We start from the raw sequence: 23355 nt of genomic DNA, 5'->3' as shown, positions 1-23355 counted from the left end.
GTTAATGATAGAACCAAATCTCTCCTATGTTTTTCTTCTTTTTCTCCTCTTGGTCATGTTTTTTGTCCCCCCCTTCATTTTGTTTTCAAGCTACAGGAAGTTTTAGTTTGGACCATTTTAGATTGGACACAGGATTCAGTGGGTGAGACCTTCCCTTCAGCAGATTTCAAATAATGTTATCACTGTAAAGATGAACTCAGAGCTGCAAAATTGACCAGTAGTTTATGTTTCCTAATCCTTAATAATTCCCCTCCTGAAGAACATTAAAAATAATAACCTAGCATGCAAGAAATTAATCTTCTTACAGTGGCAGATGAACTGCCCAAAGTGTCAAATTCAGTAAGACCTCTTTTCACAAGCATTTTTTTCTGTTACACACATCATAATTGTGTGTGAGTGCAGCAGTGTGGTCCACTGGTAAGTGAGCCAGCTCTAGGTAGCTGAAACTTTTTCTAGAGTCACTAAGCTAATTTGCCAAGGGTAGCAGCCATGTTGGCATCTCCATTGGCCCTGTGGCTGGATTTTTATCTCAATGGGAAGGCAGTTCATCTCCTTCACTGTTAGTCTGATCACTTCTCAGCATTTGCTCATTGTTTGTCAGTCTTTTTATGGCACATCTAAGCCATTTTTTTTCCTATCCACCTGTACTCCTACATCTCTTTCTTTTATTGCTCCTATGATGCTGATACAAGGAAATAATAAAACTCTTCTAGTGACCACATATTTTCTTCTTTTGGCACTACACAGCATTCTGTTCACCATAACAGGGGAGAAACAGACCCTTTAAACAGTGCTTTACAAACTCTTCAATCTGTCATTTTTATATCCAAGAACCACTGGTTCTGACAAATGAGCCAACAATCTGAACATTGGTACATTCTGTATTTTTGACGTTTCTTTTCTTCCAATCATCAGCTTTGATTTAGACTATGTATTTCTTCCTCTTTCTTTTGAGTGCTTTACTCCTGTGAAAAAGATAATGCTATTTATTGATTATTACCTTCTGGAAGTCTAAATTTTATTCCTACAAGCTAACAAATATGGCAATAGACCACTTGTGATTACATATCATCTCTGCCCATCAGAAAAAAATGCAGAATTTGCAGAGATAAAGGGATCTAGACAGATGGAGAGCATTGAATACAATTGCCTTTCTGGTTTACAACTAAAAGGGCTCTGCCATCAGGAGGTCTGCAGGTAGTGAAACCCAGGTGCCAGCACATCCTGCTCACTGCTGGATTTCTATGAGCCATGGTGTAGATGCAGCACTTGAAATGCTGGTGACTGGCCTCTTCCAGGTCTACTCCATCCAGCCCCAGCCTGCAGAAAGTCTCCAGGGTGTTCAGTATGGGTCATCTTCAGGAGGCTCCAGGGTGAGGAAAAATGGCAGGAATTGGCTATCTTAGACTGAAATCAATGCATGAGTGGCAACACTCCCTTAATCTTTCTGGAACATGCAGAACAAAAAGTCAGCCTCCCAGTTCTTGATAATGCCTGTTGTCACTTGATGCCATCTTGGTAAATGTTGTATGTATGACCTAAGTATCTACCGAGTGTTGACCTGCTTAGACTCCTGGATGCTTTTGAATAACCCAAATATTCAAGACAGCTAAAACTTCATGTTCACTCTGTAGCTTCTGAGAAAATTGCAACCCTAAAATAACCTGGACTTCTGGACACAGTGTCAGAACATCTTTAGCACCAGCAATTCATCCAGTATTTGAAATTTTTTGGAGGTGTACCTTACTTGTGCAGTGGTAAAAAGCTCCCTTCAGTCCTTCCTGACAAGGTCACTCCTTTCTGTCTGTGACAGCACCTGTCTTTAAGATTTGCATCCTCTTGGAGTGCTGATGTTACTACCAATAGGAGGAAAGAGCCAGGACTAGATTAAACCATACCCCTTACTACATCAGAGACAGGAACAACTGCAGGGTTTGCAGGAGGAAACCAAAGGCAAATCTAATTCCTTCAATTTAGCATTTCTTTAGTAGCATTTTGGGCATATAACAGGGAATTTCAAGCAGTGATACCTCACTGCATGTTCCAAAGCTTAGTCCTGTGGGTGAGGGGAGGAGGAGGAGGAGGACAGACAGTATTTTTTTCTGGAGGTGTGTATTCCAACTGCCTTATCCTGGGGAGGCTTTCCTGAGCCTGGTGTCACAGGCTCTCCCATCAGCAGCCTCTGAATGATGCTGGTGACAGCTTCCTCTCCCCTCTCCACACCCACCTGGAATTGGGCACAGCTGGATGGGGTTCCCACAGGAGGACTTTGTGATGTGAAGGATCTATTGTGAAAATTGAAAACCTAAGTTTTTAAAAGCAAAGCTAAAAGGAGCTTGGTGCTTCCTCCCCAAGGACAGGAAGAAAAGCTTCCAACTTGTCAGTCGTGTGTTTTTGCTCTGCCTTGTGTGGACAGAGTAGTCATACTTGTCTTCTTTCAAGGCTCCCAAGAGAGGCTAAAACTAAGTTACAACAGATTTTTGCATTTCAGGAAGAACGTATGGTCTTTCAAGGAAAAGAATAAACAGTGCTGCTGTTCACATCTTGAGCTCCCACGGCAATGTCTTTTCATAAACCAACCTCTCTTTACTTACTAACTGAACCAGTGCTCTCATAGGAAGTCAGACAGCTTGTGCTTTGGGCTCTGTGAAGCTTGCATCTTGTTACCTGCAAAAAGCACTCCACTGGATTTGGTCATGGTCCTATGCATGGGGTCCTTTACTTTCTGCCAGTTAATGAGGCTTTTAATGCTCTCCAGGCAGAAATTTGAGGCAAAATCTCATATCACATTTTAGAAATTATTTGTTTGCCACTCCAGGGTCAGATGTCTGCTGCTAGCTGAGCATTTTTAGTTATGAAAAGTCGTGGCCATGGCTTAGAGGGATTGTGTTCTTAAATAATTTGCAAAAAAACTAGTATGGAATTGAAATGTTTTTGAAATGTTTTCTGTTTTCTGTTCTCCACTTGATTCCCATATAGCTGTCTCAGAAGGGTAAAGAGCAATCTTCTAATAGTGAGGTCAAAATCTAATAGTATGGTCAAATCTTCTAGTAGTCCAAGCTCTGTCATAGTGGTGTACAATCAATTATAGCTATCAATCTGGAAATCTGAGATAAGCCTTAAAATACATTTGGGCATAATTTCTGAGAGGAAGAGGTAAGTGTCTGGGGAAATCCCTCTGTGTGAATCCTCATTACTCCTAAATTTTCTGCTCTTCTTATAAAAAAGTATTGTGACCCAGACTTGGATACAATTTTCATTTTCAAATTTCCATGCCTTGTAGAACACCTGGCTAGCTGCTGACTTCTCAGGAGTGGGTTGAAGCATTTAAAGGTGCTCCTGATGAAATAGCAGTGCCTGGCACCCATGTCAGAGGGTAGAAGTGGCTGGAGGGGTGCCAGCAGGAGTGCAGAGGAGGGACACAGGCCAGCACCACTGCTCGGGCACACTGCTGAGTGTGCACTCGCACTGGGGCAGGAGAAGGCAGCAACAGCCCCAAACTGGGAGTGTGCTGGCAGACTGCCTTCCTGCCCAGCTGCAGGAAAGGTGGATGTGATTAAGAAAACTGTCCTGCCCATTAAATGCACTGGTACAGCAATTGCAGAGTGAAGGTCAGCCTGAGCCACAACTGTGGGACACTTGGATGTCATGGATTTATTTACCTCATCACAGGAGTGGAGGCTAGTGTTAAAATTTGAAGTGTACTGGTCTCTGCAAACAGTATGTTTCCTAGTTTGTGATTTCCATTAGAAAGATCTTTCATCCTCTTATTGTTTGGTTGTTTGTTGGTGTGGATTTTTTTACCAGACGAGAACACCTGTACACTGGCATTGGAAAGGAGAGGGAATTATCCTGTAGCAGGAGACAATAATGAATGAATTGATCAATTTTTCTTTTGGAGAGGAGGGAACAGAGGGTAGGCAGACATGGGTGGGAGGAAGTGCTAAATGTTCAATTAATCAAATGAACTAGCAGGTTCAACTTTAGGGAGTGCTTTATATGATATATTACCATGCAATTAAATGGCAGTATGGTGTGTTTTGGGTTACATCACATTCAATTTTATTTCCTGTAAGCTGTCGTGATGACAATGAAGGCAAAAGCTGATTCTGTTGATCTCTTTTGCTCTAACCTACTGGACAGCTCCTCAGTGGACAAATGACTGTTTTCCTTGGGTTAGCTATATATGAATATCATCTAAACTTAAACACTGTGAGGTAATGACTTGCTCATGTAAATGGCTTCACTGCATGCCTTTGGGACATATTTAGGATGTCATCTGATTGAATGTATGATGTGTATAGCTTAGTATGTGATGCTAAATTTTTGTTGCTCTTTGTTTTCTTTCCTTTCACTATTGCCAAAATCCATGATGGTGACTACTTTTTTTCCAAATGCAGAAATGAGTCACTTTTTAAAGTGGTTGAAAACCAAAGATTGGGGTGGGGGGGGTGGGGGGGTGGAAATTAGTGCTGCAAGCTTAAACAGGTTCTTTTTGCCACTTTGTATCAGTCTTCAGTCACTAACACACCCTTCATCTAAGGACTGAGTCTTGCAATCACATTCCCCTAAAGCATAAACAATTAATATGGTTGTGTGAATGAGGGGGCTTAAACCAACACAGGAATGCATTGCAAAGTAGGGATCTACCTAAGTACATTCTTAAATGCTCACGGCTGTAATGAAAGTCGTGATTGTTGGCCAGGTACTACAGCGCTGAAGTGTTATTATTTCATATTCCTCTCATTATAAGAAACTCCAGTGGGTTCGCTAGCCTTAAATTACACAAAGTGAGTAATTCTTCAGTTCTTGCAGCATCTGCAGTTCCTGTTACCACCACAGTCAGTCTGCAAAGGAGCGTAACCTGGAGGAGGGAAGGAGCACAGCCGGCCAGAGCCGAGCTGAGAGGGAGAGCTAGGACAGACACTACCCGAGATACACCGAGACCATGTTAGCTCCTACTTACTGATGCTAATTTGTAATTTTCATGAGCGCTGTGATCAAATAAATTTACAAAAACATAATCCAGATTGCTGGGGCAGAGGAACACTGAACACAGGGCTGTTCAAACATCCTGTGTATTATTGGCCCTGAGCCATTGCCAGCTGCAACATTTTTCTGTTAGAGAGATGAAATTGCTGCTCCTGAATGCACACAAATATTTAAACAACCAACACAATATAAAGTAATGGATATAAGGATCTAGAAGTAAATCAGCCTTTTGGCAATATATCTTGACAGGAGAGCAACAACCTAGTAAATCCCATCTAGCTTTTGGCAGAGCCTTAGCCCTAACACTGGCCTCTAAAAATACATTTGTGTATAGACTTGATAGCAATCCCAACATCTTGGGTCTTGGTTTTCCTTTCACCAAGTTATTACTAATACAGCACATTTGACGTGACTGTTCCACTTCATCTGAGACCTGCAAAATAAATATTCTCTTTCATTTACATTGAGTAATAACTATAAATAATTTTCATTTACAGCACCTTCTCTTGAAAACTGAAGGCACTTCATAAGTAGGAGGATCAGAGCCCCTTAGTACTTCTGAGAGGCAGTGTATTATTTTCCCTGTTCAAAACTACAGAAGTTATTGCAGAGAAAATGTCACATTTGGTGTTACGGCTGAAAGAGAAAGGCAGAGCCTTGAGGAGATGTCAAACTCCTTGAGTGCTTTTGCCACAAAACCACCCCGCAGTAAATGAGAAAACTGCATGCACCATAAAAAGGGTAGTCACTCTGAATGAAGCCAGTAGCAGTACCTCTGAAATACTAAGCCATTTTAGAGTCAAAGGATTTTTATGAAACCTGTTCATTTGAAGTACTTCCCATGAGACATTTTGAGTCAGATTCAACCTGCTAAACAGGGGGGGAAAATGCTAACTCACATTAAGGGAAAGGTCAAAACTGCAAATGTGGGAAATAACCAGGCTGTCTACAGCTCAACCCGAGGAATGCTGATAACTGGAGACCTCAGTCCTCCCACTCCGTGTGCCTCAGCAGACTCCTGCTTACTTGATGCTCCTCACAGCGGCAGAGATCTTCTCTCACAAAGGCGCTTTATGGCACTGAAGTGTTCAGAAGGCTCCCTCTTCTGCACCGCACGGGTGGAGGGAGCTGGGCTGATACGAAGCCGGGTTTGTGCCATCTCAGTGTCTTGTGACTGGAACTACAGCAACATGTTGCCTAGTAATGATCTTTCCAGGGACTCAAAAGGCTCTATAAATTTTTAATGCTCCAAATTCGTTTTCTGATAGCCTTAATACAGGTTTATGATTTCAGTCTGTGAAACAAAAGCTAGTGCATGTTCCCAGTTATTAAGGTCCTACATTTTTTTGTTTAATTTTCAGTAGTATCACAATGTGATACTTGTGTGAAGCTGCTTTTTTAGCAAGAGACTTGGCAATTTTTATCAATCTCAGCTCACTGTTCTGTGCTGGCCACAACACAGGGTGATTCAGGTCTCGTGCAAATGAGTTTTAGAGTGGATTTAACTTCTGAGCTCCCTGTGGAGTGACTCCTCTTTACACTATGGTTAGTGCAGGATATGGATCAAGCTATTGATATTTACAACTTTTCTTCCCTAGGAACTGTGCACCAGAGTCTACCGCTGTGATATGGGTAGTGAATGTATCCATTCTGCTCCACTTACAGGCATTCATTCCCTGTAATATAATTTATAAGGTAGTTCAGTGAAAAGATATTTTTTTCTTTTCTTTTTGATCTCTCTTAAAAGCCTATTACTACTTTTAGTTACTGTTGTTTAATTTTTAAGGACAGAAAGCAGACTCGTTGAGCTGCTTAAGACTCTCGTTAATCACTTCAAGTCAGCATGGTTTGTGTCAGCTGCAAGCCTAATGCAGAAGAGGGCAGCAGAGGCAGGGACCGTGCATCTACCCACGTGTCTCTTTGTGGCATGCTTTTACCAGTGCTTCCCTGGGCTTTTGTCATTTTAGTCCTGCACCAATTGCATCGTGGACACATTGTCACCATAAGATCTGCAGAATCAAGAGTCTTTGCCTCTGCCTATGGCATATCAAGACCCCAGGCCTCCACCAACATGGATGAAGTGAGCAAAGTTAGATGCAGAGCCAGAGAACAGAGTACACGGTGGGAAAAAAGGGCTTGTCTTCACCCTGCCTGGCTGCAGCAAGCTGTGAAGCACGTAAGAACACTGGGAGAGCATTGGTGCTCCTGGCTCCTACACAAGTCACTTGTGACAGTTTGCTCTCTGTCACTAACAACCACTGGTCATCATGGATGAAAACTCCTTCTGCTCCCCAAGGAGGAGCTAGATTGGATGCTCTGCCATGGGCAATAAAATAGACATAGAGATGGTTGATTTTCTCCTATCTGAAGGACGTAGATAGGGGTGCCCTGTCTGCAGCTTTCCCCCTCCTTTACACTTCTTTCTTTACATTTCTTCCTTTCTCCTCTAAGAAAACTTTACTGAGGAAAGTGTATGTTAGGCAACTGCTCACTTCTATCAGTGCTTCTTGAAGAGCTCATGATTCCTGGTTATTTATCTGGTTTGTGTAAATGAGAATGTGTCACTGCAGTTTGGACGGAGAGAACAAAATAAGTAATGGTATGATGTGTTAGGCAGTTTTTCCTCTTGAAGTCATAATGAGGCTGTTTACTGCTGGATCATTGTTTCTTCCTGCAAGCTCTGTTGTAAAACCTCTTGCTGCCACCATCAGGACATCAAAATATAAAATACTTTTTTTTCCCCTTTTTTTACATTACACAGCATCAAATAAGTCAGTAGAACCAATAAAAATGTCACTGAGACATAAATCTTTTGAATGTACACAACAATATGTACTGGATTGTTGTCTCTCCAGGGAGAAGTGTGTGTCAGGGGATATGTCTATTATTTGTGCAATGGTCATCTGGTAAATAAAAATCTAATTAAAATAACGTGCATTGCACATATTCATGGACGTGAATTAAAGGGACATTTAATTATAACATTGTAAAAATGTTAAGAATATTTTTGCCTGTACTTCAGTACATGATGTATGGCTCATTGAATACTGTCTTCTTTCCATGTTGATGCTGACTGTATTCACGAATTCTCAGAGAGCTTTTGTGTATAACCTGGAAACCTAAATTCTTAAAACATTATTTCTGCCACTTTGCAAATTCAGTCTCAATTTTCTATGAAATATTTAACTATCTAACACCAAATATAGCCAGGAAGTACCACATTGATATGGTATCACTTGGCTAACACCAGGAATGGTTGCTGGAGGCTGGACTGGGCAGAGTGTCAGGAAATGGAAATGGTCTCCTTCTAATGTGATGTATATTAGCAGAGAATTTGGTATTCTCTGTAGAGATTTGTGTAGTAGCTTTGTGTAGTCCAAGCAAAGAGTCACTAACACAACAATACATAATAAAGGCATTGCAGAATACATTGCAATGCAACACACCAGACAGCTTTTGCAGCCAAGGATGTGGAACAGCATGTGCTCCACCATCCCATCTGCAGTAAATTTTTATTTACTCCTATTCTATTACTAATAAATTATATCGCGATCCAGGTGAATATGGTTTGGATGTTTTCAATTAAAATTATATCAGCCTTAAATCAAACTGTCTTCCCTGAAGAAGTTAAGCTACCCTCCTTCAATGTCAGTAACTCTCTACCTACTGTGCAGTTTCTCCAGTCCACTTCTGCGCTCTTCCTGCTGTGGCTAAGGACCCCAGGACCCCCACGGGTGTAAAAGCAAATCAAGTACATAAAGAATTTACAGGCACACTAAAGGTAAGTAGATATTTACTGTCAGCAATTATGTGCATACCTGCATCCTCATTGTCCAATGACATCACTGATGGTGATGCCCTTGTGACTTTACTGCTTTAATGTGTGTAACCCAGCATTAAAAAAATTGTAGGAACAGCCTTTGCTTTCCTGAATGAAGTCTTTGATAGCAAGTTGTTCTGGGACTTGTTTGTTCTTATATGGCTGTCTCAAAAAGAACTTTCTGTAATTCCCAGTAATTCTTTTAAAAGGAGAGGCAAATTAAAGTGGAAAGCAGTGGGATTACCAGGGGAGTGAAGAGCCATTCCTTATGGTCATATGTGGGAACAGTTTTGAGAACATATAGGGGTTTCTCCACAGCTCGGTAAAGGGAAGCATTTGGCCCTGATGGGGTTATAGAAGAGATCACAGGGAAGTCCATGGAGGAAGAGGCTAGGGGAAATGAAAAGAGGTGCAGAGTGAGGACAAGCAGTCCTCACAATGCAGCCTTGCATCTCACAGCTGACAATCTCTTGTGGGATGGATGCAGATTTCTTCTGGACTACATTTCTTGAAGTGCTGGGGAAATATTCTGGTCATCAAGGAGGCTGGAGAATACAGGCTACAGGAGAGCTGGCAGGTTTGAGGTCTAGGTCTGAGACTGGCAGAGGTCTTCCAGTCTTAGGAATGGGGCAGGAATGTTCCTGGGTGGGGGACTCCTATAGATGAATTTTAACGTTGGAAGAACTTTATACCAAAGGAGCACAAAGCACAACAGCAACTTCCCAGCCTGCTTAGGGTGTCTGATCCAAATGCGGAATCAAGGCAGGATGTCAGCTAGCTATGTGTTACTGCAGACCAGTAAGGACCGTCAGGCTGCTGGGAGGGTGGTGTTGCACAGCTGTGGTCGTGCTGAAAATTACTCGTGTTCTGCATGAACATTTACAGACTTTCAGGAAAAATACTTTCAATTATCTGAGTTTCCATGGAGGTCTGTGGAGGAAGACATGGTCCTTCGAGACCAGCCTGTAAACCATTTAGCATCCATCCAGTTTCATACAGCTCTAACAGCTCAGATTACATCCAGATGGGGAAATGGTGTGGCTGTGCCACTCCTTCAGCCAGTTCTCCCCAGCGTGGAAACAGGTGACTGGCTTTGCTGTATTGTCACTTGCACCAGGCATGGTCTGATAAGTAACTAAATGCAGGAGGAGAAGTTTTGTGTGAGGTGGAACAATGAAGGTCCAGTACAGTTTGATGTCTGAATTACCTGGAATCTAAGGAGACATGAACTCTAGCAGATGATTTTCCTCTACTTGAGAAGAAATGGTTCATAATGTTTCTCCTCCATGATGCTAAAGAGGGCAAAATGTCACAGCCTTCCCCTCAATAGAGGCACTAGTAGGATTTTTCTTCCCTTCCCAGTTATTTATTTTCATTTAATTATACTAAGCATCATTTTTTCAACTCACAGTAGCTGGGTTAAGCATACTTGGTTGTTACTCTCCTGCTTGTGACCAGTCTCAAACCCACTGAGAGGGTTTCATTTTGTAGGTGTTCACCTCCAAAACAAACAAATGAATCTGTCTGCCTGCACCAGCATAGCATGTGCTAGCCTTCCAGCAAAGAGCTAGAAGAAGTCAAAATTAGAGGAAGGCTGTATTCCTGATATAGCTGAGTAATGAGATCTGTAAGCAGGTATTTGTGACCCTCGAAGGATGCTCTTTGCAGGAAAGGTACCCAAGTAATCAGAGTACTGGGAGTCTAACTCTCAGCTCTGGAGAACATGTTGGGATCATACTGAGAGTAAGGCTGTGGAAAGCTGCTATTCTCTACACTGAGAGCAATACAGGACAATCTGAAACAAAATTTTAGTAGGAACAACCACTCTTGTTTTGTGCTTTCCAGAACCAGAGGCAAAAATGCTTCCTTCTTTTATTAATGCACTGGGTATGTGGATGGTTGCCTTTTGTCTCTTTCCACATTTTAGGTATGTTTGCATATTGTATTACAATTACCTGCAAATGGATTTGATAGGGACAGATTGGAATATTTAAATAGTCAGACTGGATTGATGTATCTCTTTGTGCAAAGATGAGATTCTCTTTCTTTTCCATGCAAAGGCACAGAAGGGCATGGGGGGAAGGCAAAGGAGAATGTGGGAAAGGCATGAAAAATGAGGAAAATGGCACCTGGAAAGGGCAAAGGGAAATGGAAAGCGCTCCACACACAAGCCCTCTTTGGCTCATGAATTTAACATATGTGTAATGTTTCTTATGAGAAGTCATGTGAGCAATTTAAACTAGCCCCTAGGCAAGTCTAATCTGAACAAGCTGCTCTGAGACAAGCTACAAATTGCAGGATTTAATAAAAAGGGTTAGCAGAACAGAGGATAACACAGGAGGGGAAATGCTAATATAATATCAGAACTAGAAATGAAGTCTCTATGAGCAGATCTTAAAAATACATTACACTGAGGTAGCCAAAGCTGAAAAGGAGATATTGCATCAAAATTCTGCCCAGTTGGGGGTGTACATTGCATAAAGCATCGTGACATTGACTTCCTATCCATGAAGAGTGATACAGTTCTTATATCTCATTTGCACCCCTGCTGTGTCCTTGTCTTACATTCTGGCGCTACCATTAGGTGTCACCACTCCACAGCAGCAGATTTCTGAGGAGATAAACCAGAAACTCACATCTCATATGACAGATGCAGTCTTTCTTTCTTAAGGGTTCCTCTACTCCTACAAAAGGATTTTCCTGGCCAATGAGCAGAGCTACTGCAGCAGACAGCAAGAGTGGCACTGGATGAGACTGAGCAGATCCTGAAAGTCCCTGGCATTGCTGGAACAGTTTGGTTTCAGGCTCTTAATATTGAGGTTCAACTTCTGTGTAGGTTCAGCCTCAACACTGCAAAGCAAGGCTCCCACCTAGCCTTTAGAATGCCTCGCTTGCCTTGCTCGGGACTCGCTTGGCTGGAATGAGCGGGGTCTGAGCCGTTGCCACTGCACCTGCACGTGGTGCATCTTGGCTTCACATCATCCGTGCTCGTCCAACAGACCGAGACTCTACCTGTGGGTTCACAGCAGCCAAAGCAATGGGGCTAACGTGGCTAGTTGTGTTTCATGAGGAAAACAGAGCTGGAAATGTGTTCTTTCCTTTCTGCCTCATGTACCGTAATCCTCTACACCTTCCCCGCGAGAAAAGATTGTACAACAGGGGATCGAACACTGGTACAACATTTCTCCTGGGACATACAAGCGTAATCTGCTTGGAAAAACAGATTTTGGAAATATCAAAATTATTTGTTAACTGGTCACAATTACAGGGATGGCCAGCAAACCTCACTCAAGTTTTCATGGAGTTAAACAACTCTTTACGCAGACATTTTCATAATAAACTGTTAACAACAGCTGAAATGTCTAGTTCAACTAGTTTAGGTCTGTGCAAGCCTGGCTTTCAAGCAAATCCTCAAGCAAAGACAGTAAGTTCCTGGCTCCTAGAGCTGCTGTCTGACCCCACTTCTTGAAGAGTGGGAGGGCTCCAGACCCCTGAGCACAGTGGCCAGGGCAGGGCATGAATTGCCAGGCTGCAACCAGCAACATCTTTCCAATTAATTCAATACCTTCAAAAAACCAAAAAATTTTTTTGAAATTCAAAGTTCAATTTTTCACCTGTAACTTCACCTGATATTTCCTTAGCAACATAAACAAGTGACTGAAGGAGAGAACATGAGTCACAATGTGAAATTAATACTATTTGTAATTTTTGCTGACAGGTGAGCGCTCTGTCACGCTGACTGCAGCTGCCGAGATCATTTTGGCTGGAGACTGTTCAGATGCATTTCTTGGATGTGACAACCTCTTCTGTACTATTGGGAGAGTAACACCAACTGAGCCAAGTGTGTGGGCCCCATGGTAATAATCTTCTCTTCCTACCTTTCAGCCTTCTCCCATCAGGGGAGAAAGATAGAGGGGTTTCTTTCCTTTCCATGTTCTCTTGCTCTTTAATTAAGTTATATCCAAAGAGGTTGCAGGGACCCTGTGATGCTAGGCCCTGCAACCATATGCCTTCCCCACAAAGCTTTGTAGTTGAAATCACAAGCAAGATGAAGGGGAAACTACTCTCATTTAGCAAAACTTTTGAAATGAGCTACATGAAGAGCCTGTGGCAGAGCCCAGAAGAGCATCATGTTCTGTGAAATCCCAGTCAGTGCCTGAGACAAGATCCGCACTGAGCAGACCCCTATCCTTCCAGTCAGACACTACACTTCCCAGTGGGATATATGGCTTGCCAGGGACAAAAATTATATATCTAACTAGAAATACAATCGATTAAGAGGGTCCAGAAGCAGGCTGAACCAATGGCTCACCTCACTCAGTACCTTTGTCCTGTTTAAGGAAAACAGCATAAGATGAAGTACGGAGTGATTTTTACCCCTGCTGTAATCTCCCAGGTTATGGAAACCTGCACTTTACAGATTTCAGGAGCTAGAAGCTGCACCCACTCAGAAGTGTTTTAAAGCACTGTTAGATCTGGATTTCACAACTGTTTAACTCTTTTGAATCTGTTTATGGTCCCAGTGTCCACAACATCCTGTGACAATGAGTTTCATAGTTAAAATGGCTGCATTTAACTCAACTGCATGAAAAACTGCTTTCTTTTTCATACCTGCTTGCCAAAAATTCCATTGTGTGCCTCCTAGTTCTCCTTTTATGAGTTCATCTTCCCCAGACCACTTGTGATTTTATAGACATCTATTTTAAAAAAATGTTTAAAAATACATTCCTTGAGCTTTCACTGACGTCTTCACAGAAATATATAAGACCTGTTTCATATTGAAGGTTGAAGCTTGCTGTGGCTATTTTCCAGCTACATATTTTAGCAACGAAAGTAAATATATTCAGCTCAGCCTCTTGCATCATTTTGTGTATTTGTCTGGCAATATTGCTTCCTCCTTTTTAGGGTTTGGCAGGAAGTATTTATTTAAAAGCAAGACTGGATGAATACTTTCTTCATGGGACTGTCTCAGACACTCAAGGATACTCCAGAGATCAACTGGAGGAAAATTGGGGGGAAGGGGGGAATCCTGCTGGATACAGGCAGTGGAAGAAGGGCAAGCACTGCACTTCCCATGAGTTGGACTGATGGCTGGAATATATCACCTGTCAGTGAACACAGGTCCTCAAAGGGTGACTAAACTTCCAGCACCTCTTTGTGTGCATGGGGATTCACCCCATGGTTTGAGGTTTGCTGTCAGCTGCAAATAGGAATGGGGTGCAGTTATACGTTCAATACAAGCTCAAGTCAAAACCAGTGTAACTGCTTACTTCTAATAAATTTTGGGAGAGAGGCTGTGCAATGTGAAAGGTCATATGCAGGATTTCCTTTCCTTTCCCTTTCCTTTCCTTTCCTTTCCTTTCCTTTCCTTTCCTTTCCTTTCCTTTCCTTTCCTTTCCTTTCCTTTCCTTTCCTTTCCCTTTCCTTTCCTTTCCTTTCCTTTCCTTTCCTTTCCTTTCCTTTCCTTTCCTTTCCTTTCCTTTCCTTTCCTTTCCTTTCCTTTCCTTTCCTTTCCTTTCCTTTCCTTTCCTTTCCTTTCCTTTCCTTTCCTTTCCTTTCCTTTCCTTTCCTTTCCTTTCCTTTCCTTTCCTTTCCTTTCCTTTCCTTTCCTTTCCTTTCCTTTCCTTTCCTTTCTTCCTGTTACTGCCCTAGTGGAAAGAGAGACTGCCCAGCATGTCTGTGCTCGCTTGTTTGTTCATTTCTTTGAGGTGCTTGGCACACTTTTAGCCTCCTTTTGGCAGCCCATACACTGATGCAAAATTTACCCTGCCAGGAGATGCTGGTAAGCTAATGAGGGCAATCAGACAGGAAAAAAAAAAGGTAAAAAAAAAAATAAATACCCCACAACTGAAAAAAGAAATCTATTGATTCCTGGTAGAAATGGTGCATTTTGTATTCTGTGAGTGGGATGATGTTGAGAAGGCTTTGTGCTGTGCTTTGTAAAAAGCAGGAGAGAAGGGATGTTGGGAAGATTGAAGCTGCTATACCTGCACCAGACCACATGTGGTCAGTCTGCACTGCTTCTGAGAACCATGTCAGTGGGTATGGCCAAGGCTCGGTGGGTGCATGGGCTCCGTGGAGAGTGGCTGGGTTATCCCATCAGCCTTGCGTGGTACTCCTGACAGCCTAGCCCTGGCTAATAGGGGCAAGATGGTGAAAGGTGTCAGTCTGGAAAGCTGGGGTGCTTTCTTCCTGACAAAATCACAAATCCTTCATTGCTGACTGTTTGCTCTCCTGGCTCACAGAGAGCATGGCTGAAGGAAGGTCTTACCACTGGTCCTGGCAAATTCCAATTCCCAGAACTACAAAGGGGATGCAGCCCCCTTGGCCACCCTGGAGTGCCTGAAACCAGATCCCAGAGAGCTAAATTGGCTCCATGGGACTTCAAGCAGAAACTTGCAGAGGTCAGGCTCTTGCAAAATAAATGTATTTGAACATGTCTTCTGATGAAGTATTTCAGACTTATTATTTCTCCTTAAAGAGATTATTTGAGCCAAAATTACATCAGGGTCTGCTAAAGAGAGCTGTCTATGCTGTTTCTTCAGTCCAGACTGTGCAGTGTTTGCCCAAGCACCCTGGTGTGTGTTCAGGATGAGAAGATCCCACTCCTCTGAGGAGTCCCAGCAGTTACAAGAAGTATTTCTTGCCATGCCTGAGGGACTGCCTGTATCTTAGTGCAGTTCTTGATCATCCAGAGGTTTTGGCACTGGCCTCTTGGTCTTTCTTGAGCCTTTGTCTCTACTGAAGATGGCCTTGGACAACTCAGCAAAGACTTTCCTTCAGGTCATGTGATGAGTAAAGTGAAAAAGCATCTCAGTCCACCCCAGTTATCTGATCTTAATCAGACTCAGGGAGTAAGGATGCAGCCCCAAAGTTTTCCCTTGCACTGGGGATATCCCTCACCTATTTCAGCAGGGAAACCAAGGAGGGGAGGTGGAAAGGTCTGCAGTTCATGGCCCTGAATGAAACCTGCACAGGACCCCTTTCCTCTTGGTGTGAGGCCTTTCCCAAGAAGGTCCTGTTTCCCAGGTCTGGAGCTCTCTGCACAGAAAGGGCAGGGCTGCAGACATCATGCTGTAGTAACGTCACATAGCTGAGGTTACTCCAAGAGGAGGAGATCAGTGCCTCCACTGAGAGCACCACACGTGGAAACCTAGATGGATGGGATGCTCCATAGGTTTTTAGGGAACAGACTTCCACCTGAATAGCATGTTTAATCAGTTCCTGTATTATGTTCCTTGTTATGCAATAAACTGTGAGAGAAGTAGGAAGATATTTCACACTTCTGCCGTATGAAATATCCATGGCAAAAAAACACTATGCAAGAAGTATGGAGATTACTTCCTGTGTTGTGAAAGGCTGGCTGTGCCTGTGGTAAGGGTCTCCAGTGGTTCTCAGACTTGGGGCATCCACATACAGACAAAGGGGGAAGTCTGCTAGTACATCTATTTAGAGAGACTTCACTTTATGGCCAGAACACTGTAGGCTTTGTGGGTATTTCTGCAAAGGAGCTGAGATATCCAGAGCAAAGAAAAGGCAGAGACAACTAACAAAGAGCATTGCAGGGAGCAGCTTATCATGCAGAGTAAACACTGGTACTTATTGACCAGTAGCTGAAATGAGGATAAGGAAAGGCTTGCCTGTGTTTGAGAAATAGAGGACAACAAACTGTGAACAAGCAATTTCTGTTCACACCCTTACAGCCCTTCACTGAGGAGTGATAAAGAATCACATTATCATTCAGTGATTCTGAAGAAAGCATTTGTCTTTGACTCTTTCGATAATTCTTATGCTTCCTTTCTGTCTTTTTTTTTTTTCTCCTCTATAATAATGTTTGATTAAACTTCTTTCATTGCTTATTGTGAAAAAGCAGAGTTTTTTAAGTATTGGCATAGAATAACTCCATTTTTTCAGCTTGAACTGTACAAATTGACACCAATGCTGCTGCTAGAAAAGTCACCGAGGGAAATTCAGGCATAAAAAGATGAGATTCTTATGCATCCAACACAGAGCTTTTGAAATTTGGAGAGACTGACAATATCACATAAGGCTGCATGGTAATATAAACATTGCTCTAATAAGTAGTCTTCAGCTCACCCCCTAAGTCGATGCATAAGAGGGGGCAGAAATGTAATATCAAATGGTTTGCAAAAATTTCCATTTGTTGGTGCTGCATCAGCAGCAGAATGCTGTAGGTGGTGTGACTTCAGGAAACCAGGCAGAAGAAATAAGCAATGCCTTTTCAACCCCAAAAGTTACAGGGATACTGTTGCCCTAACTGACAAGAGGAAAGCACATGACTGAGCTTTTCTCGAAAAATTGTAGTAGAAGCTTTTGCTGTTTAATAAATATTTCTTCTCTGCTCCCACTCTTGATTAAAGACATCTTTAATTGCGATGTATAAGACTTCTGCTGTTTGATTACATCTTCGAGTAATAAAGTATTTTTTCTGCACAATTATTTTGTTTCTACTTGTGGTTTTGCTCTGGTTTTTATTCCTGCTCTGAATACAGATGTGAGGGACAAATATCCAGATAATTACTTGCACCATTTCCCTGAAGAATCAAAGAAAGGTTCCAAGAAGCCAATCTAAGTGTAAAAAAATCAAGCCTAGTTAAGTCAGCTACTGATCTACAGAAGTAGGCCTGACAATGAGCTCAAAAGCAGCCAAATTGCTGCGTGTTACAGTGACCTGATGGCATGGCCTGGTGCAGAAGCAGGAGGTGGTGGATGCCTTTCTGTGCATCTGTTGGTGAAAGTCAGCAGCAGATCTAGGTGCAATTCCATAGCACTCCTGTAAAACGAGAAGCCTCTGCCCAAGCACTCTCACACCATTCCAGCAGCTGCACACACCACCTGAGACTGTAACTCCTGGGACTGGAGTCCCATCACAGTGAGCAGCTCCATGAGCAATGGGTGACCCTTTCAACTCATCGCTCACACATCCCCCCACTCTCAGGTGCACTTCCTCCTCCTTTGGGCTAGACCCTAGATTTCTCAGCCATCAGAATTTATAAAAATAAACAATTCAATAGAGTGGTACAGAAGCAGATCAGCTTGAGCTGGATTACTTTGGAGACACTCCCCCAACCCCCCCGTCACATGCCTTTCTTGGTCCAATGGTGATTTTCGGTCTGGGGTCGTCTAACACCTTATTGGATTCTTTCTCTGTGTCCATGCAGGCAGGCCATTCACTGCTCTTATATTGTCAAGTTGTGGTTTCTGCTGAGAGGTGTAGCCTCCTTATCTTGTGGTTTACACTTGTGGTGCACCTCCTCACTGGCAGAGCATGGGAAGCAAAAAAGTTCTACGCTTAGGATAAACATCACTTAGCAACAACCAAACCATCGGTGTGTTATCAATATTCTTCTCATACTAAAGACAAAACACAGCACAGTACCAGCTACTAAAAAAGTTACTAATAAAATTATCAACAATTAGTATCTCTCAACACTCCTAACTCTAAAACAATACCCCAAGTTTATCCAGAGGCCAGTTTGTATTGATCTCCAGAGAAAAGCTCTCTCAAAGTTGAATGCTAAGTAAACAAGATGAAATCTCATCTTGGAAAGCTTTAGATATTAAACAACAGGAAAAAAACATCCCTTTTGTGATCACTGAGTTTATGCGGCATGAAGATGAGCATCTGCACCCTGTTCAAGTGAGCATGCGTTGTGTGAAACATATATACCATCTCTTTTTTTTCAATGTTAATTCTTAAAAGTTAGTATGAGCTGGTTTGTTTGGTACCTCATGGCACAGGAAGGACCCAATCACCCAGAAGCAGAAGTTATTAAAAGTGATCGCCGAGAAGATTGTGAAGCTAGTAATAGCCATAGAAATACGTAAAACATAGATGATTTCTTCATATGCCACAATTCTGTCTGTATAATAAATTTTGCATGCACTAGGGTTCTCAGATGGAGAAGGATGTTGTAACCCACTGCTGCTACCTACAAGTAACATGACCAGAAAGAGGAAGTGCTGTCATCCACAGTATTTCAAAACATTTAACAAAGGAAAAATTTAAGACAAAGCAAAATCCTGAATAGGCAAAATGGTGTAATAGACATTTAGCATCAAATGAGTAGAAGAGTTAACTGTGCATCATCTAGATTTTTGGGTTTGGGGCAGGAATTATCCTTACTTGAGCCAGTCATGATGACACCCTGAGGTTGCCAGATCTCCAAGTACAGTTAAATAACATCCTCTGGAGAAGAAAACACACTGCATACCTTGAAGTGGTAAAAAGGAATTGTGCCATAACTGTAAAGAAATATAAATATAGTCAGTTCAAGTAGCAATTTTAAAGTTAGTTACTTAATAGTGTACCCCAAAGTTGTAGGTTAGCATTATCAAATGTGTATTGTGATTTTTGGATGCTTTCCTTTTGAAATAATATGAGTGAATCTGAACATCAGGTCTCTGTAGTAGCTTAAACATATCCTAAAAGACATAGCCTAAAAGCTGGGGCTAATTTTTCTGGTGGTGTAATCTGTGGGTATGTCTAGAAACATGGAAATTACATTTAACAGACTATCTGACAGGTAGGTATGTAACTGCATGAAGTGTTTGCTCACTTTTACAGAAAAGACAGCACTGAGGAACTGTCTTGCTAAGGAAAAATAAAAGAAATAGAATAGACATTCTAAAGCATTGTAAAAAATAAATAAATGGAGAATAAACTACTACTAAGATATTGCTTTAAGATGTTTTCCATCTATATGTCGCAGGAAACTGGATCCATTAATGGTCATTCAGATACAAAGTGGAACAGTTCCTTGTACATCATTATGCTCAAGTATTAAGTGCTCAAGATGTTAAGAACTACTGGAGAAAAAGTGGACATCTAATTTACCCTTCTTATAAGCTCATGTGGAGAGATGCCAGGCTAGTCTGGAGGAGCCATAAAACCACAGCATGCACTGGGATCGAATGCCTGGGTATTTTTAACTGACAGGTAGGTCAGTGTCCTGTCTGGTTTATATTAGTGTTGTTCCAGCAACCCGAGTGGAGCTGCAGAAACATGCAGCACCTGAATGCCCAGGCCTGTGTAAAGACATTGGAAATTCTCTGTGAAGAACCAAAGTGGAGTAAAGGGCTCATATCCTTCTAAATTGTCAGGTCATCATGTTTACACTGGAGGTCCTGACCTGCAAGAAAACTTGTGAACAATTTGTCATTGTCTATTCATGCTACTGCCCCTTGATGAGCATTTATAGTGACATTTTCTAATCTGCTCCACCTGATCTCCCTATTCATTGATTAGTTTGCTTCCAAATGATATGCAATTAACATAAGTTATTAAGTTTGAGAAGGGGGTCCTATCTTCTTTTCCTTGTCCTTAGAGTAAGCATCAATATAAAACTTCCAAGATACTCAGTTCTCCTACGTTTGTGTTTCATCGTTACTAATGACATAAAGTGGTTTTTAACATTTGCAAGCAATATTTTGCTTTTCAAAAATCTCCTTGACAAAGGTTAATTAAAATGTTTGGCAAAATTAGGCATACATAAAATGCACTTATTTAAATACACATATGAATACAACATTCAGAGGACAGAAGACTTGAAATTACACAGTCCCCAGGACTCGAACACACTTAAACCAGATGCTTTAGCAAGATGCTATTAACATGCTTATGCTGACACTCCAGCCCACACTTCCCCTCAGTGCTGCTTTGCTACCAGCCGATGAATTCAGCAAGACAGGAACTGGTAATTTGCTCTCCAACCTGCTCTTGTCCTGCTGGTTTGGCCACAAACCAGCCTCAATAGTGGCTCTCCATGAACTTTTGATAAATTGAGGATAACAAAACACACACATGATGGCAAGCCAAGTGGGAGGACTAGAAGCATCAGAAGAGATGAAGGTTAAAGCTGTGTGTGGATAATTAAAAAGGCATTTGAAGAAGAAATCCGAGCAAGAATTCTACTATCAATACTGAATAGTTTGCTCCTCCAGATTTCATTAGTGCTCATTCAAATTCCCCTTCTGCAATCAACTGCAGAAGTCTTCCAGCCAAGCAATCCCTCACCTTGTGCCTCCTGTGGACTTTGCCCATGAGGAAGCCATCCTGAACTGCGCTAGAATTCTCAGGGAGGTCTGAAATGTGTGGGGAGCTGTGTCTCGGTTCGCTGGCATTCCAGCTGTCCTGGCTCCACACTGCCAGCTGGGGAGCAACAGCACCATGGAGGTGTGTGGGGAGGATTTGGTAGCACAGAAGAAGGGAAAGAGGTTGAGCTGACCTGGATGACTCAGGTGAGAACAAAGTACCCTGCAAGTGGAGAGAGGCTGACCTTGTAAAACCCTGCTCAATGCCCTGAGCTCCTTGTTCCTCTTCCTTTCACCTTTGCCCATGCACAAATGAGAATGGCTTTCTGGGACTTTAGAAAATGTAGGTTTACAGCAAAACTTTGCCTCTTGGGTAGTGGCTTGTGCACTGTGAAAGCTAAATCTGAAAACAAGAACCACGACTAAGCAGGTATGAAATTGCTTACAAGACTCTTTTTTTTATGACTAAAAACACTGTCAGCAGAGTTCTGTTTTGAATTAATTGCTTTTCTAATCCCTTATTGTTTTATGACACCTGAAATTGCCTGACTAGATGCCAACACACATGAACTACTAAATGGTTCCTGCATCTTATTTTATGGTCTGACCTCTGTTTTGAAATAAACTGCCTACTAAACAAAATAAGTTCCCTTGATTTTCTGATGACATATATATGTATATTTTGAGAAAGGGAAGTAAGCGTGGCAGGAAATTCAGAAATCACGAAAGGAAAAATGTTATGGTTATTTTTTCTTCTTTTAAAATACAGCAATAGACCTACTGAAACTCCTTTCCAGTCCTGAGCTAGTTTGGCCATGTGGCTCTAGTCTAGCCAGTTTATACAAAGCTCCAGGGTGTCATTGTGGATGGTGCTCACATCCCCTCTTCTTCATATGCTTCTCACATTGCCATCTCAGATTCACGTCCAGATGGGACAGCTGGGGCAGTGGGATGATCTTGAGAGGCCCATGAGCTTTGCCATCAGCTGGTGAGCCCACAGAAAGCACCTCTTGGTCTTGCACAGTACATCACGCCTAGCATTCCTCCTGTGCCCTCAGCTCCCCACAGCTCCTGTTGTGCTGCTGTCTTGGCTGTGCACACTTGGGCTGAAGGTGTGCTGCTTCAGGAACAAATTTCAAAGGATGATAGGGGTTAGATTCTGCATTTGCTATTACATGTCTGTGCTTTCCAGCAACGTTGTGTCGAGAGTAATTGCCCTTTGTTGCCAAACTTTGCTGTCAAGTTCCCTCTTAGCTCTTATTACACAGAGAAAATTTCTCTTGCGTATATCCTCACTTGAGTGCTTGCTGCTGTTTGTGTGACTAATGCAAGGTCGCTTATGATACACAACAATTTGCTTTCAGTGTGCAGTTCAGGGCATCAAATTAGTTTTACTGAAACTGTCTGAGTGCATAAAGCCAGGGCCAGAGCAGGGCTCACCAACCTCCTGCTCTGAACACTAGGCACATGCATCCTGCACCCCTCGCAGCTGGGTGTCTTGGCCTTTTGCCTCGGGTCCTAATTCCTTACTCCTTTTATGTGCAATTGGCCATGATGCTATTTCCTGACTTGGAAAAAGAGAAATTTGGGCAATCATATTTAACTGCTCAGCATCTGCTGACCTCCCACAGACAGGAGGAGATCTCTTTTAGTATCTTTTTGCTGAACTGTGTAATAAATAAATAAATAAATAAATACATTTGTGGCAAAAGGATTAAAAAAGAGGGGGTGCCTAAAAAAGCATTTTCAGTAATACTAAGTAAAGGTAAGCAGGGATGCTGGAGTCTCACAGCTGTTCTGCAAGCTACTCTTAGCTAGTGCACATACAGGCTCCAGCCAGGATCCAGTGAAGCCTCGGGGCTTTCCAATCACCAAAGTTCTCCCTTCGAGGACAAAAATGTCAGGCTGTGTTACCACAAGCCAGGACATGGCCTCAGGTCTTCCCTCTTCTGCTGTGCCTGTTTGACCTGTCCCCCTTCCCATTCTTTCTAACTGAGGTGAGGCTGGGTTAGGTTTTTTCCACCTTGGTTTAAGAAAAAGGACGAATGTTTTTGAAAGGTTTAATCCCTTTGCTCAGCTGTTTGAGCCATTAAAATATGAAAATACTTTCCTTGCACCTGCTCTCAGTTCTGCAGTTGATCTTGTGAGACCCTGCACCCGCTCCTGCCCTGGAGCAGGTAGGCAGCCAGATCCGGACGGGTTTTTTCTCTGTTCTTCCAGTTTCAGAGTCGCAACGCTTTTCCTACGGCTGTCTAGGAAGAGCTTTGATTTCCCAAAAAATTTATTTTGTCTGTGGGGTAGAGACAGCTAGCAGAGAACCAAAATCACTGTACCTCCCCGTCGGGGAATCGAACCCCGGTCTCCCGCGTGACAGGCGGGGATACTTACCACTATACTAACGAGGAACTGTACTGGTCGTTTTCCTTCCGTGGCGATTATATTCTGTTTGGTCGCTCGCAGCCTGGTAAAGGCCAACTCGGGCCAACCAT

General features: G+C 42.4%; 1 long non-coding RNA gene and 1 other non-coding gene across 2 annotated transcripts; both read right to left on the bottom strand.

Moving 5' to 3' along the window:
* Positions 1-17292: 17292 nt before the first annotated feature.
* On the bottom strand, positions 17293-23337 carry LOC138104683 (uncharacterized). The gene is made up of 3 exons (XR_011148218.1): positions 23255-23337; positions 18960-19078; positions 17293-18091 (listed from the first exon to the last, which is right to left on the bottom strand). It is a non-coding gene; the product is annotated as an uncharacterized lncRNA (long non-coding RNA).
* Positions 23200-23271, bottom strand: TRNAD-GUC (transfer RNA aspartic acid (anticodon GUC)). Its single transcript has one exon. It is a non-coding gene; the product is annotated as a tRNA-Asp (tRNA).
* Positions 23338-23355: the final 18 nt, after the last annotated feature.

This window comes from Aphelocoma coerulescens, chromosome 1A, assembly GCF_041296385.1.
Source record: "Aphelocoma coerulescens isolate FSJ_1873_10779 chromosome 1A, UR_Acoe_1.0, whole genome shotgun sequence".
Lineage (NCBI taxonomy): Eukaryota > Metazoa > Chordata > Aves > Passeriformes > Corvidae > Aphelocoma > Aphelocoma coerulescens.
The sequence above is the reverse complement of the archived record's forward strand: the minus strand, read 5'-3'. Positions and strand labels throughout refer to the sequence as shown.